Here is a 15,384-nt window from a genome sequence, read left to right as displayed (position 1 = left end):
AGTGAGATATCATTGCACATTTGTCAGAATGGCTAAAATAAAAAAAAATAGTGACAATATCAAGTGCTCTCAAAGGTACAGAGAACTGGGATCGCTCATGGGTTGCTAATGGGGACAATATATTATCCAGCCATTCTGGGAAAGAGATGTCAGTCCTTACAAAGCTAGACTTGTGTTTACTATATGACTCAGCATTTATCCCAGAGACAGCAATCCTAATGAATACACAAAAGGACTTCCAGCCAAGAGGGAGGTATAGGTAAACACACAGTGCCTCCTCCCGTAATCAGAAGAAGGACAACAACAATTTAAAAACAAAAAACAACCAGAACTGACAGAAAATCGAACTGTATGGAAGTCCGACAACCAAGGAGTTAAAGAAGTCATTTTCATCCAGACGGGTAGGAGGGGTGGAGTCAGGCAGCCAGGGTGGAGAGGACTTGAGGCAAGGCAGCGGCTGGAGGACCTTGTTGGTCCCACATTTGCACGCAGATAAACCAAGAGAAACAAGGGGGGAGCAGGATGGACTTCACAATCCAGGGTCCCAGCATGGGGAAATAAAGCCTCAAAGCCTCTGACTGAAAACACCTGTGGGTGTTGAGTCAGCAGGATAAACTCCTAGCCTCACAGGAAACTTTGTTGGAGAGACCCAGAGGGTCCTAGAATATACACAAACCCAACCACATGGAAATTAGCACCAGAATGGCCCAATTTGTTTGTGGGAAGCAGGGGAAGTGACTGAAATCTGGCAGAGAGCAGAGCAACCACCATTGTTCCTTCTCAGACCCCTTTCCCACATATAGCATCACAACACAGCAACATGGGTTGCCCTGCCCAGGTAAACACCTAAGGCTCCACCTCTCACTACGTAACAGGTGGGTCAAGACAAAAAAATGGCCAAAATGAAAGAACAGATCAAAGCTCCAGAAATAATACAACTACGAGATGAAGAGATAGCCAGCCTATCAGATGCACAGTTCAAAGCACTGGTGATCAGGATTCTCATAGAATTGGTTGAATTTGGTCACAAATTAGATGAAAAAATGAAGGCTATGATAAGTGAAATAAAGGAAAATGAATAGGGAACCAATAGTGATGGGAAGGAAACCAGGACTCAAATCAATGGTGTGGACCAGAAGGAAGGAAGAAACATCCAGTCAAAGAATAAAGAAGCAAGAATTCAAAAAAATGAGGAGAGGCTTAGGAACCTCCAGGACATCTTTAAATGCTCCAACATCTGAATTATAGGGGTACCATAAGGAGAAAAGGAAGAGCAACAGGTGGAAAAGTTATTTGAACAAATAGTAAAGGAGAACTTCCCCAATGTGGCAAAGGACTTCCAGGAAGTCCAGGAAGCTCAGAGAGTCTCAAAGAAGTGGGACCCAAGGAGGAACACACCAAGGCACATCATAATTACATTACCCAAGATTAAAATTAAGGATAGAATCCTAGAAGCAGCAAGAGATAAGGAGACAGTCAACTACAAAGGAGTTCCTTTCAGACTGTCAGCTGATTTCTCAAAAGAGACCTTATAGGCAAGAAGGGGCTGGAAAGAGGCATTCCAAGTCATGAAAGGCAAGAACCTACATCCAAGATTGCTCTATTCAGCAAAGCTTTCATTTAGAATGGAAGGGCAGATAAAATGCTTCCCAGATAAGGTCAAGTTCAAGGAGTTCATCATCACCAAGCCCTAATGTTAAAGGGACTTATCTAAGAAAAAGAAGGTAAAGAACATGTATAGTAAAATGACAGCAAACTCACAACTATCAACAACCATACCTAAAACAAAAACAAACTAAGAAAACAAGTAGAACAGGAACAGAACCACAGAAATGGAGATCACATGGAGGGTTAGCAACAGGGGAGTGGGAGTGGGAGAGAGGGAGAAAAAGTACAGAGAATAAGTAGCATAGATGGTAGGTAGAAAATAGACAGGGGGAGGGCAAGAATAGTATGGGAAATGTAGAAGGCAAAGAACTTGTATGTATGACCCACGGACATGAACTAAGGGGGGAAATGTGGGTGGGAGGGGGTGTGCAGGGTGGAGGGGAGTGAAGGGGGAAAATGGGACAACTGTAATAGCATAATGAATAAAATATATTCAAAAATACACAAAAGTCTGTGTATAAGTGTTCATAGCAGCTTTGTTCATAATGGCCTCAAACTGAAAGCAATGCAGATGTCCCACCATGGGATACTATTTGGCAATAAAAGGAACAGACCATTTATAAAAGGAACACACTGCAACTTGGGTGAATCTCCAGGGCGTTATGCTGAGTGAAAAAAGCCAACCCTGAAAGTTTGCATGCCTTGTGATTCTAGTTGCAGGAAATACTTGAATTCACAAAAGTGTAGAAACACAACAGATCAGTTGTTGCCAGGACTTGAGGGGAGTCACGGCGCTGTGAGAGAAACCAGTGCAATTTTTAGAAGAGAATGTACATGGAGCCACTTTAAAATGGAGCCAGCGCTGCCACCCCATAAGGACAGCCTCGAATGTCATATTCCTGGGACCTTTGGGATGTTGAAACAGGGCAAAGTAACCTTCAGAGGGGCCTAAGCAACATCATGTCCCAAAGACCTGTTTGCAAAGATAACCAGAAAGCAGAGATTGTGACTACAGGACCATGATTACTGGACTAAAATTAACATTGTTTAGACGTCATTATGTTATGTCACCTGCACCAACAGAAATTCTTTCCTTCTATGATGTTACTCTTCCGCTTCCCTTTCTCACAGATATGCCTTGCCTTCATCTCCTAATTGGAACAGTTTGGGGTTCTGCCTGAATCGGTGCTTCCTGAATAGCAATTCTTTTTTGATTTCAAGTAAATGCTTGTTGCTGCTCACTTTGGCCTTATGTTTTTAGGTTAATAGGTTGTAAAAGGCAACATAAAGGATTCTTGGAATGGAAATGCTTTGAGTCTTCTGTGCTGTGTATCGATGTAAATATGCTGGTCATGATATTTTGCAAGGTGTCACCATTGGTGGACACTGGATAATGTGCTCACGGATCTCCTCATTAATTCTTACTGCTGCATGCACATCTGCAAAGATCTCAAAATACAATGCTTATTTAAAAATAAATCCTGTGTAGCAAGCACAGTGACACAGTGCCTTAGTCATAAGATTGTAACCATTTTGAGATTATTGTTTTCTTTAGGGTGTTTCATAAATGAGAACTCACATATCTGCTACTCATCATTATCCCACACCTGGAGATGTGGGGATGGTGTTGAGTGGAACCCATAAAGCAGCCACAGGGTGCCTTCCTCTTAATCCAAATGCTGGATTCCTTTGGGAGTGTTGAGAATCGGTAATCCAGTGTCTCGCAGCTGTGAGCCCACCTGGGACCTGTCAGCTCTGTGTGAGGCAAGGCTGGCAGTGTGCAGCTTGGGGTCTGCTTCGCATGCAGCCTGCTTGCTGGGCCTCAGCAGTGAGGGGTGACAGGAGCGGTGGGCCACTGGCTGGTGCTGGGGAGGAGACCACCTCTTTCTTCTTTGCTTCCTGTTTTCTGCTCTTGCCCATTTGATCCCAGCAATGCTTTTTCTGTTTGATCCTAGCAGTGTTTTTCTTTCTGACTGGCTGCAGACTGGGTCAGCGGCAGTGAGTCAGATCCAGTTGGATTTCTGCAGGGGCGGGGGCTGTCCCCGGGCACAGCAGCACACCCAGCAACGCTCGTCTCAGAAGCTACACGTTTCAGGGTCTGTTGGGCCATTCCATTCCTCTCCTGTGTTTCCCCAACGCTCAGGCTGCAGCTGCTCCCATCGGCCTGCCCTCCTTCCACAGCTCCTTCAGAATTCCTTGTAGTAGATTCTCGTGTCGTGTCTCGTAAGGGGTGCGTTTCCCATCGTAGCCTGCCTGGAGTGACGTGACCCTCCTCCACCCGCGCAGGGTCCGCGGTGGGACGCCCCGCGGTTGGCCTCTGGCCTCAGCGTTTGGGTTCGAGTACCACACGTGTGGGATGCCTCCCCCTTGTGCTGGGAGCCACTAACTGCACAGCAGCGGTGTCTGCAGGCTGGATCCCCACTGCACTCTCAAGAGCCTGTCTGTCGGTTTTTAAGAGCCTCCTGAGAGCCCCTCATGCCCTTGTTTCTCAAGGTGCAGCAGATAAGGGAATGAGAATGGAGGTCACCACAGTGTAAAAAGGGCCAGCAATTTCTGCACCTGCTGGGAATACGGCTCCAGGCTGAATGCAGCTGGTGGGGAGAGTGCAGTGGAGGAGCCCACCGCTGGGTGGGAGGGCAGGTTCTGAGGGAGCCTTGCTCCTAGCCCCTGAGGACCGCACACCAGCACTGCCCCACCACGTGTCCTAGGGAAGGAGGATGAGCAGGAGCAGCCTGTCAGGAGCACTGTCCTGACCACTGAGATCTGGAGCTTTTTGAGCATGTGTGCCCACAGGCCAGGTGGATCAGAGCAGGGACTCCACAAAATTGTCCACCTGGTAGTGATGGTAGAAGGACAGCTTTGTAGTGGTGGGCAAGTGCGCCAAGGTGCTAAAAGTCCTGTTCACCCAGACCAGGAAGGCCAGCCTGTGAGACGGTGTGGGTACTGGTGACCACAGTGTCAGGGTCAGCACATGGCCACAGAATGCTGAGAAGTGGTGACCAGTAGCAGCTCCCAGTCCCAGGAAAATGTAGAGCTGATGGTCTTGTGCAGGCCCAGAGGATGACCAGCATCTGGGGGTGCAGGTGCTAGTGAAGCCCAGGCCCAGAAGGGGAGCTGGATGAGGAAGAAGCACATGGATGTGTAGAGGGGTGGCTCAGGTGGAACACAAGATAAGGGGTGGTATTGCCCACTGGGGTGACTGTGTGAAGAATGGACACAGTTGCAGACAAGGTCACTTCCAGCCTGGGGCTTTCCGAGATCCCAAAAGGATGAAGCCATGTGGGATGGTGCCATGGGTGTGTCCACCTAGCACCCTCCAGAGCAGAAAGGAGCATCACATCAAATAGAAACCCATCTAGAGGAGGCAGAGCAGAGCGGTGTTTGGTTTCCACAATCATCTGTCCTATACTGATACCTCCTGCAGCCTTCACTGGCCTTTCCTCTGCATCGCCCCCTTCTGGGGAGTTCTCACCTGTTCATGTCTTCAGACTTCTGGGTTTCCCAAAATGCAGAGAGCCTTTGATCAGGAGAAACCCATGTGTTGATCTTTATTCCTTCCGGTAAGGAGGATGTGATGAACATGCATGCGATTTTCAGTTCCTTGAGGCAGGAATCTCAGTTTATTCATCTCAGTGTCTCCCAAGGAGACTTGCACAGTAGAGCACACACTAAAGTCTGACCATTGCCAGTTCTGATGTCCGTTTCCTCTGTGCAAAGCCAGCATAGTGGTAGCTCTTTCTGGTACTTCTCATTATAACCAGTAATAAAGCCAATATAAACTTCTGCTCCCTATTTGTGATTTTCCAGCTGATATCACTGACCCCAAACAATCCTCACGATGTATTTTCTGTATCGGTATTACTCTTATTCAAGGATAATTTCATCTTTCCTTCACTTCCCCACCACTCTCCATTCTGTAAGAACCTCAGTGGGAGTGTCCTCCTTGGGGCTCTGAGGTGCATCTGGGGCATGCTAGTCCAGGTGGACCCTGTGAATGAAGGGGAGGAGGAGGCCATTTCTGGGCCAGGCTCCAGCAGGGACCTAGGAGGGTGGGCTAACTTTCTTTTTGGTGACCTCCTTCCCCCCTTTCCTATACTCCCCAACTCCGTAGTAGTGTTTTCCAGGATCTCAGTGGTCTGTGTTTCCACATACTTCCGTGCATCTGTGTTGCAGCCCAGCAATGATATAGGTAAGTGTCAGCATTTCTGACAGAAGCAGCCTCTAGCCGCACAGTCATGAGCTGTGAGTCGCAGTCCTACTTGTGATTCTAAGAAGAGATCAGTCACCACCCAATGGCTCCACAAACTATATTTTGTCCATCATCAAGTTTTATTTGAAATAAATTTATTCTGCCTAGAGTCTCTAATTTTCTACATTTCTAAAAATGACTGCTTTCAGGTCCAAGACTGTGTTATGCTATAAACCCTAGTTCTTTCATTCTAAGCTCAGGAACCATCATCTGTTATCTGTGTTGTGGCATCTTTTTTTAAAAATTATATTTATTGATCATTCTATTACAGATGTCCTGATTTTTTCCCCCTTGCCCCCTCCACCCAGCACCACCCCTTTCCTTCGGACAATCCCCACTCATTGTTCATATCCATGGGTCATGCATATAATTTCTTTGGCCCCTCCATTTCCTATACTGTACTTTACATCCCCATGGCTGTTCTGTAACTACCTATTTGCACTTCTTTATCCCCTCACCTCTTCACCCATTCCCCTACACTCCCTCCCATCTGGTAACCATCAAAATGCTCTCCGTACCCATGATTCCATCTCTGTTCTTTTTGTTTGCTTAGTTTGTTTTGTAGATACAATTGTTGATAGATATGTATTTTTTGCCATTTTATTATTCATAGTTTTGATCTTCTTCTTTTTCTTACATAAGTTCCTTTAACATTTCATATAATAATGGTTTGGTAATGATGCACTCTTCTGGTTTTTTCTTGTGTGGACTGCTCTTTATCTGACCTTCCATTGTAAATGATAGTTTTGCTGCATAGAGTAATGTAGATTGTAGGTGACTGCTTTTCATGACTTTGAATATTCCTTGCCACTCTCTTCTAGCCTGCAAAGATTCTTTTGAGAAATCAGCTTACAGTCTTATTGGAAATTCCTTGTAGGTAACTAACACCTTTTCTCTTGCTGCTTTTAAGATTTTCTCTTTATCTTTAACCTTTGGCATTTTAATTATGATGTGTCTTGGGGTGGGCCTCTTTGCATCCATCTTGTTTGGGATTCTCTGTGCTTCCTGGACCCACATGTCTATTTCCTTCACCAAATTAGGGAAGTTTTCTTTCATTATTTTTTCAAATAGGTTTCCAGATTCTTGCTCTTTCTCTTCTCCTTCTGGCACTTCTATGACACAAATGTTAGAATGCTAGAAGTTGTCCCAGAGGCTGTTTATATTATCCTCATTTTTTAAGATTCTCTTATCTTCTTGTTCTGATTGGCTGTTTTTTGCTTCCTTATGTTCCAAATCATTGATTTGATTCTTGGCTTCATCCACTCTACTATTGTTTCCCTGTAAATTGTTCTTTATGTCAATGAGTAAATCATTTCTGACTGGATCTTTTTATGCTGTTAAGGTCCTCACTAAGTTCCTTGAGCATCATTATAACCAGTGTTTTGGACTCTGCCTCTGATAGATTGCTTATCTTCATTTTGTTTAGTTCTTTTTCTGGAGTTTTGATCTGTTCTTTCATTTGGGTCATGTTTCTTTGTCTCCTCATTTTGGCAGCCTTCCTGTGTTTGTTTCTTTGTATTAGGTAGAGCTGCTTTGACTCCGTGTCTTGGTAGCATGGCATAATGTAGTAAGTGTCCTATAGGGCCCAGTGGCACAGCCTCCCCTATCACCCAAGCTGGGTATTCAAGGTGCGCCCTTCCTGTGGGCTGAATACACCCCCCTCTTGTAGTTGAAACTTGGTTGATGTTGGCAGATCAATGGGAGAGATTTACCCAGGCTAGTCAGCTGCAAGGACTGGCTGTGACCACTGACCACAAACCTTTACCCCCTGTGGAGGATTAGCTGTGCATGGGCAGGGTGGTGGTATACTCCAACATGGTCTGTAACTACCCACTGGGTGCTCTGGCCCTGGGGTTTCCCTGGTGTTGCAGGTCAAGGTCAGCTCCCACCTGTATTTTGCCCGGGGCACCCTGACTGAGCTATAAAGCAATCTGAGATGACTGTACTTGTGCTGGGTTTGGAGATTCCCAGGCAAAGCCAAGGTGTGAATTTGAGCTGCCTGCTACTAGTGCTGGACCTGGGGCTCACTGAAGCCAGCTGTTGCTTGTTTGAGAGGATTTAGGAAGTTGTGAAGCATGAGCCAAGACAAGCCATGCATGCAGAAGAGCAGATCAGGTGGGCCCAAAAGTTGGGTTGGACAGAGCCTCAGCGGATCTCCTAGGCAGGTCAGACACTGTTAGCCAGGTTGATGAAGTGTCATATACAGCACTAGCTTGCCAACTCTGTGGTGGGAGGTTTATAAAAGGGACAATGGCCTCTGCTCACCTTAATGACAGACATTTCAGTTTCTCCCTGTGTGCCACTGGTGCCTTTCAAGCTGCTACCCTGGTGCTGGAGCTCTGAGGGAGTGAGTCTGAGTAGGTGAGTGCCTGTGTGGGTTCTTTAAGAGCAACTGCTTGGGGCTCCAGAAGTTTCTTCCACCAACTCAATCCTCACTCGGTTGTGCAGCCAGAAGTTGTGGGGACTTATCTTCCCGGCATTGGAGCCCTGGGTTGGGGTACCTGGTGTGGGGCTGGGACTCCTTGCTCCTGAAATATTCCTTCCAAATTTTTACCCATCACACATGGTTGTGGGACCAGCCCATTCCACACCTGCACCTCCCCTACCAGTCTGGATAGATGGGGTTTCTTTAATTCCACAATAGTCAGACTTTCATTCAATTAGGCCTTTTTTAATCATCAGACTTCCATTTAACAAGATTTCTGATGGTTCTGAGTGATGGTTGTTCTATATTTTAGTTGTAATTTTGATGTAGTTGTATGAAGAGGCATGCCATGTCTGTCTATGCCACCATCTTGACTGGAAGTCATGCCACCTTTTCTACAACAGCATAAATTCAATTAGAACATGTTTACTCCATCAGTGGTGGACTTTTTATCCTTACTATTTCCACCACTTCAGCCACTCACATCAATCCACCTAACATTGGTTAGTACAAATCCCTGAGGACCCAAAGATTTGTGGGAACTCCTGTGTGGTCTGTAGCTGTCCACTGGTTGTTCAGGCCGTGGGGTTTCCTGGGTGGTACAGGCCAAGGTTAGCCCCCACCTGTGTTTGGCCACCCTGCCTGAACTGTAAAGCAATCTGAGATGGCTCTACTTGTGCTGGGTTTGGAGATTCCCAGGCAAAGCCAAGCTGTGAATCTAAGCTGGATGTTTCTAGTGCTGTGCCTGGGGTTGCTTAGAAAGAGGTACAGGGGCTGGGGGATGACTGAGGCTCTCTGCTATTGCTTGTTTGAAAGGATTTAGGAAGTTGTGAAGCATGAGCCAAGACCAGCCATTCATATGGAAAGCCTCTGTGAACAGCTGTAAATTGGATGGGAAGAGACTCGGGATCTCCAGGATGGGGCAAAGAGTGTGAGCCAGGTTGATGGAGTCTCAGATATGGCACCAGTCTGCTATCTGTAGCTCTGTTGGGGGAGGGTTCAGAAAATGGCCAGTGGCCTCTGCCTGCCTTTCTGTCTGGGAGAAAGTTGTCCCCCAGCTCTCACCTTGATGCCAGACACTACCATTTCTCCCTATATGCCACTGGTGCCTTTCAAACTGTTACCCTGGTGCTGGTGCTCAGAGGAAGTGGGTCTGAGTAAGTTTGTGTGTGGTTTCTTTAAGTGGAACTACTTGGGACTCCAGAAGTTTATTCCATAAACTCAATCCCTGCTGGTCTTTGCAGCCAGAAGTTTTGGGGACTTATCTTCCTGGCACTGGAACCCTGGGCTGGGGGGCCTCGTGTGGAGCTGGGACTCCTCACTCCTAAGATATCCCTCCTGAATTTTTATATACCACATGTGAATGTGAGACCAGCCTGCTCTGATTCCATAGTTGTCAGACTTCCATTCAACTCGATTTCTGATGGTTCTGAGTGATGGTTGTTCTATAATTTAGTTGTAATTTTTGTGTGGTTGTGCGAGGAGGTGAGCCGTGTTTACTTATGCCACCATCTTGACTGGAAGTCTCCATATGTTCTTTATTCTAGGTTTTATGTGTGTTAATGGAAGAAAATCCATACATACAGAATTGTACATACAGGCAAGTCTAGCTTCCTCATTCAGCTTTAATCCCGAGTCCCTGTAAGTAGCCACTCTCATGGTTTTACATATGTATGTCCATGAGGACACATGCAAAGGTAACCATGTACATTTTTCTAAAGGTAGACAGAAAGTGGAAGGCTGGGTATCATCAATGGGACAGGTCTATGCTTAGGTTTTCTCTTTCTTCTTCTAGTTACCAATGCAAAGAAAAAAAACCACTAACCACAAACTACATTATACTAGAGGGGCAACACTGCATTTAAATTAATTGATTGATTTGCAATGAAATGTATTTGAGATATGATATTACATTAGTTTCAAGAGTATAACGTATTGATTCAATATTTGTATTACGCAAAATGATCACAGAATAAGTCCAGTGCACATTTGTCACCACACAGTTATATAATTTTTTTCTCATAATTAGAACTTTTTAAAGTTTTCAACTTCACTTTACATTCAATACAATTTCATATTAGTTTCAGGTGTACGGTATAGTGGCTAGACAATCATATACTTCACAAAGTGTTCCACTTCATATTTCCAGTACCCTTCTGACACCATACATAGCAATTACAGTATATTGAATATATTCCCTATGCTGTACTTTACATCCTTGTGAACAACTTTGTAAGTATGAATTTGTACTTCTTAATCCCTTCACCTTTTCCACCCAGCACCCCCCGCCCCCAACACCCTTCCTTCTGGCAACCATTAGTTTATTTTCTGCTTCAATTTTCTCTGTTTATTTTGTTCTTGGATTCTACATATAAGTCAAATCATATGGTATTTTTTTCCTTTGTTGACTTATTTCACTAAGCATAATACCCTCTAGGCCTATCCATGCTGTCACAAATGGTATGATATCATTCTTTTTTATGGCTAATACTCCATTGTATACAAACCATGGCTTTTTAATTTAATTTAATTTAACTTTTTTATTGTGGTTCAAGTATAGTTGAACTACAGTTGTCTGCGTTGCCCCCCAACACTCCCCACCACCCCAGCCATCCCCACTTCCCACCCTTGATCCTACCCCTCTTTGGTTTTGTCCACGTGTCCTTTATAAATGTTCCTGAACACCTTTCCCTCTTTTCCCCCATTATTTTTATTTACTTGTCTATTGATGGGAAACTGGGCTGCTTCCAAATTTTGGTGATTATAAATAACACTGCAGTGAACACAGAAGTGCATATATTCTTTTGAGTTAGTGTTTTGAGTTTCTTTTGATACATTCTCTGAATTGGAATCTCTGGGTCATAAGGCAGTTTCATCTTTAGTTTTTTGAGATATCTCTATACTGCTTTCCACAGTGGCTGTACCAATCTACATTCCCACCAACAGTGTGCCAGGGTTCCCTTTTCTCCACACCCTCACCAGCACTTGTTTTTTGTTGATTTATTGATAGCCATTATGATTGGTATGAAATGATATCTCACTGTGGCTTTAATTTGCATCTCTCTGATGATTAAGTGACATTGAGCATCATATGTCTATTGACCATCTGTATTTTTAAAGATTTATTCTCTAACTTTCAAATATACATTACAGTATTATTTACTATAGTCACTATGCTGTGTATTACAGCCCCACAATTTATTTATAACTGACAGTTGTATTTTTTGACCCTTTCACGCATTTTTGCCACCTCCACTCCTGCCTTTGGCAGCAAGCAAGCTGTTCTCTGTCTCTATGCATTCTTTTTTTTTTTTAGATATTCACATATCAAGGAGATTATACTGGATTTGTCTTTTTTCTGTCTGACTTATTTCACTTAGCATAATGCTCTCAAAGTCCATTCATGTAAAAACTGCTAGATTTCTTTCTTTCTATGGCTGAATAATATTCTGGTTTATGTATACATACATTCCATTTAATACAGGTGACTCTTCTATATGTTAAATGGAATATATATGAACATTATTCAACCTGCTTCTTGAAAAAGAAAGAAATCTAATAATTATATATATATATAAAATTGTGTGTGTGTATACATATGTGTATATATTTTACATCATCTCCATCCATGCATCCATATGTGCATCAACCCGTATGTTGTTCCCAAATCTTAGCTATAGTAAATTATACTGCAATAAACTTGAGGATGTACATACATTTTCAAGCTAGTGATCTCATTCCCTTTGGATAAATACCCAGAAGTAGAATTGCTGAGTCATATGGCAGCTCTGTTTATAATTTCGTGAGGACTCTTCACAAACTTATCTTCTAGTAGCACCTAAGAGGGCCTGAGCCGTTCACTTCACTGTCAGTGAACCTCAGGGGCAGCACAGTGGCTGTCCTTGTGCAGGGAGACTGCTAACTGAGCAGAGCCTCCTGCTTGCCCTTGGATGGTTCTGCTGTTCTAGCACTGACCCAGGAAGCAGGATTTTACTTTATTTTATTTTTTTAAATTTTATTTTAATCATTGTTCAAATACAGTTTTCTCCCTTTTACTCCCAATCCAGCCCCCACTCCCAACCCTCCCCACTTCCCTCCCATTACCACCTTCCCCCTAGTTTTTGTCCATGTGTCCTTTAAGTTTGTTCCCGTGAACCCTTCCCATTCTCCCCTGAAATTCCCTCTTCTCTCCCCTGTGGTCACTGTCAGCCTGTCCTCTATTTCAGTGTCTTTGGTTATATTTTGCTTGTTTCTTTGTTTTGTTGTTTAGGTTCTTGTTAAAGGTGAGATCATATGGTATTTGTCTTTCACTGCCTGGCTTGGTTCGCTTAGCATAATGTTTTCCAGCTCCATCCTTGCTGTTGCGAAGGGTAGGAGTTCCTTCTTTCTTTCTGCTGCATAGAATTCCATTGTGTAAATGTACCATAGTTTTTTGATCCATTCATTTACTGATAGGCATCTTGGTTGCTTCCAGCACCTAGCTATTGTAAATTGTGCTGCCATGAACATTGGAATGCATAGGTTCTTTTGAATTGGTATTTTAGTATTCTTAGGATAGAGTCCCATCAGTGGAATTGCAGGGTCAAAAGGCAGATCCATTTTTAGTTTTCTGCGGAAGTTCCATACTGCTTTCTATAGTGGTTGTATCAGTCTGCAGTCCCATCAACAGTGCACTAGTGTCCCCTTTTCTCCACAACCTCTCCAACACTTGTTGTTTGTTGCTTTGTTTATGATGGCCATTCTGACTGGTGTGAAGTGGTATCTCATTGTAGTTTTAATTTGCATCTCTCTGATAGCTAGCGATATTGAACATCGTTTCATGTGTCTTTGGATTTTCTCTATGTCCTCCTTGGAGAAGTGTCTGTTCAAGTCCTTTGTCCATTTTTAAATTGGATTCCTTGTCTTCTTAGAGTGCAGTCATGTAAGTTCTTTATATATTTTGGAGATTAAACCCTTGTCTGAGGTATCATTGGCAACTTTATTTTATTTTTATTATTATTATTTTTTATCTTCACCCAAGGACATACATATTGATTTTACCTTTTTAATTTTTTTGTTTTTTAAATATATCTTATTGATTATGCTATTACAGTTGCTTATTTCCCCCATTCCTCTCTTCCCTGTTCCCCTCCTCCCACCCACATTCCCTGCCACCTCTTCGTTCATGTCCATGGATTGTACATACAAGTTCTTTGGCTTCTCTATTTCCTATACTATTCTTAACCTCCCCTGGTCTATTTTCTACCTACCATTAATGCTTCTTATTCCATGTAACCTTTCCCCCATTCTCCCTCCTCCTCCTCCCATGCTGATAACCCTCCAAGTGATCTCCATTTCTGTGATTCTGTTTCTGTTCTAGTTGTTTGCTTAGTTTGTTTTTATTTTTGTTTTTTTTTTTTAGGTTCAGTTGACTGTTGTGAGTTTTTTGTCATTTTACTGTTCATATTTTTTATCATCTTCTTTTTCTTAGTTAAGTCCCTTTAATATATAATAAGGGTTTGGTGATGATAAACTCCTTTAACTTGACTTTATCTGGGAAGCACTTTATCTGCCCTTCCATTCTAAATGATAGCTTTGCTGGATAGAGTCATCTTGGATGTAGTTCCTTGCCTTTCATGACTCTGAATATTTCTCTCCAGCTTCTTCTTGCCTGCCAGGTTTCTTCTGAGAAATCAGCTGATAGTCTTATGGAAACTCCTTTGTAGGTAATTTTCTCTTTTTTTCCTGCTACTTTGAGGATTCTCTTTTTATCTTTAATCTTGGGTAATGTAAGTATGGTGTGCCTTGGTGTGTGCCTCCTTGGGTCCAACTTCTTTGGGACTCTGAGCTTCCTGGTCCTGCTGGAAGTCTATTTCCTTTGCCAGATTAGGGAAGTTCTCCTTCATTATTTGTTCAAATAAGTTTTCAAGTTCTTACTCTTGTTCTTCTCCTCTGGCACCCCTATGATTTGGATGTTGGAATGTTCTAAGTTGTCCCAGAGGTTCCTAATCCTTTCCTCATTTTTTTGAATTCTTGTTTCTTCATTCTATTTTGGTTGAATGTTTATTTCTTCCTTGTGTTCCAAATCATTGATTTGAGTCTTGGTTTCCTTCCCATCACTGTTGGTTCCCTGCACATTTTCCTTTATTTCACTTTGCATAGCCTTCACTTTTCCTCTATTTTTTGACCATACTCAACCAATTATGTGAGTATCTTGATTACCAGGGTTTTGAACTGTACATCTGATAGGCTGGCTATCTCTTCATCACTTAGTTCTATTTTTGGAGTTTTGATCTGTTCTTTCATTTGGGCCATATTTTTTTGTCTCAGTACACCATTACATTCTAGGCGGTGGACCTGAGGTATTTGCCAGGGTTGGGCAATCCACATTGCTGCATTGTAGTGCTGTCTGGAGAGGAGGGGTCCGAGAGGGAACAGTGTCACTTGCTCAGCTCTCAGCTGGTTTTCAGTCACTTCCCTATTACCCACAAACAAATTGGGTCCCTCTGGTGCTGATTCCTGGGTTGGTGGGCTTGTGCATGTTCTAGGACCCCCTGGGTCTCCCCAAGGACTCTCCTGTGAGGCTGAGAGTTTTTCCCACTGCTACAACCACTGCAGGTTTTTACAGCCATGGGTTTTGAATTTTTCTCTTCTCATGCTGAAACCCTAGGTTGTGTGGTCTGTGTCCCTCCCCAGTTTTCTTCCTGGTTATCCACATGCAAATGTAGGACCACCAGCTGCTGTCTTACCCATCTCGTCCTCCAGCCACCACCTTGTGACACATCCTTTCTGTCCCAGCTGACTGTCTCCACCACTCCCCCCATCTGAGTGAATGTTTTTTCTTTAACTCTTTGGTTGTTGGACTTTCATACAGTTTGATTTTCTGGCACAGCTGTTTGTTTTTTATTTTTAAATTTGTTGTTGTCATTCTTTTGGTTGTGCAAGGAGGCAAAGTGTATTTAGCTACACTTCCATCTTGGGCAGACCATTAGCTGATTTCTTTAAAAAAATTTGCATGCTAGAAGGGATTAGCAAGAAATATTCAAAGTGATGAAAAGCAAAGACCTACAATGAAGATTACTCTTCCCAACAAAGCTATTATTTAGAATTGAAGGACAGATAA

The sequence above is a fragment of the Phyllostomus discolor genome, chromosome 8 (genome assembly GCF_004126475.2).
Source record: "Phyllostomus discolor isolate MPI-MPIP mPhyDis1 chromosome 8, mPhyDis1.pri.v3, whole genome shotgun sequence".
Taxonomy (NCBI): domain Eukaryota; kingdom Metazoa; phylum Chordata; class Mammalia; order Chiroptera; family Phyllostomidae; genus Phyllostomus; species Phyllostomus discolor.
The sequence above is the reverse complement of the archived record's forward strand: the minus strand, read 5'-3'. Positions refer to the sequence as shown.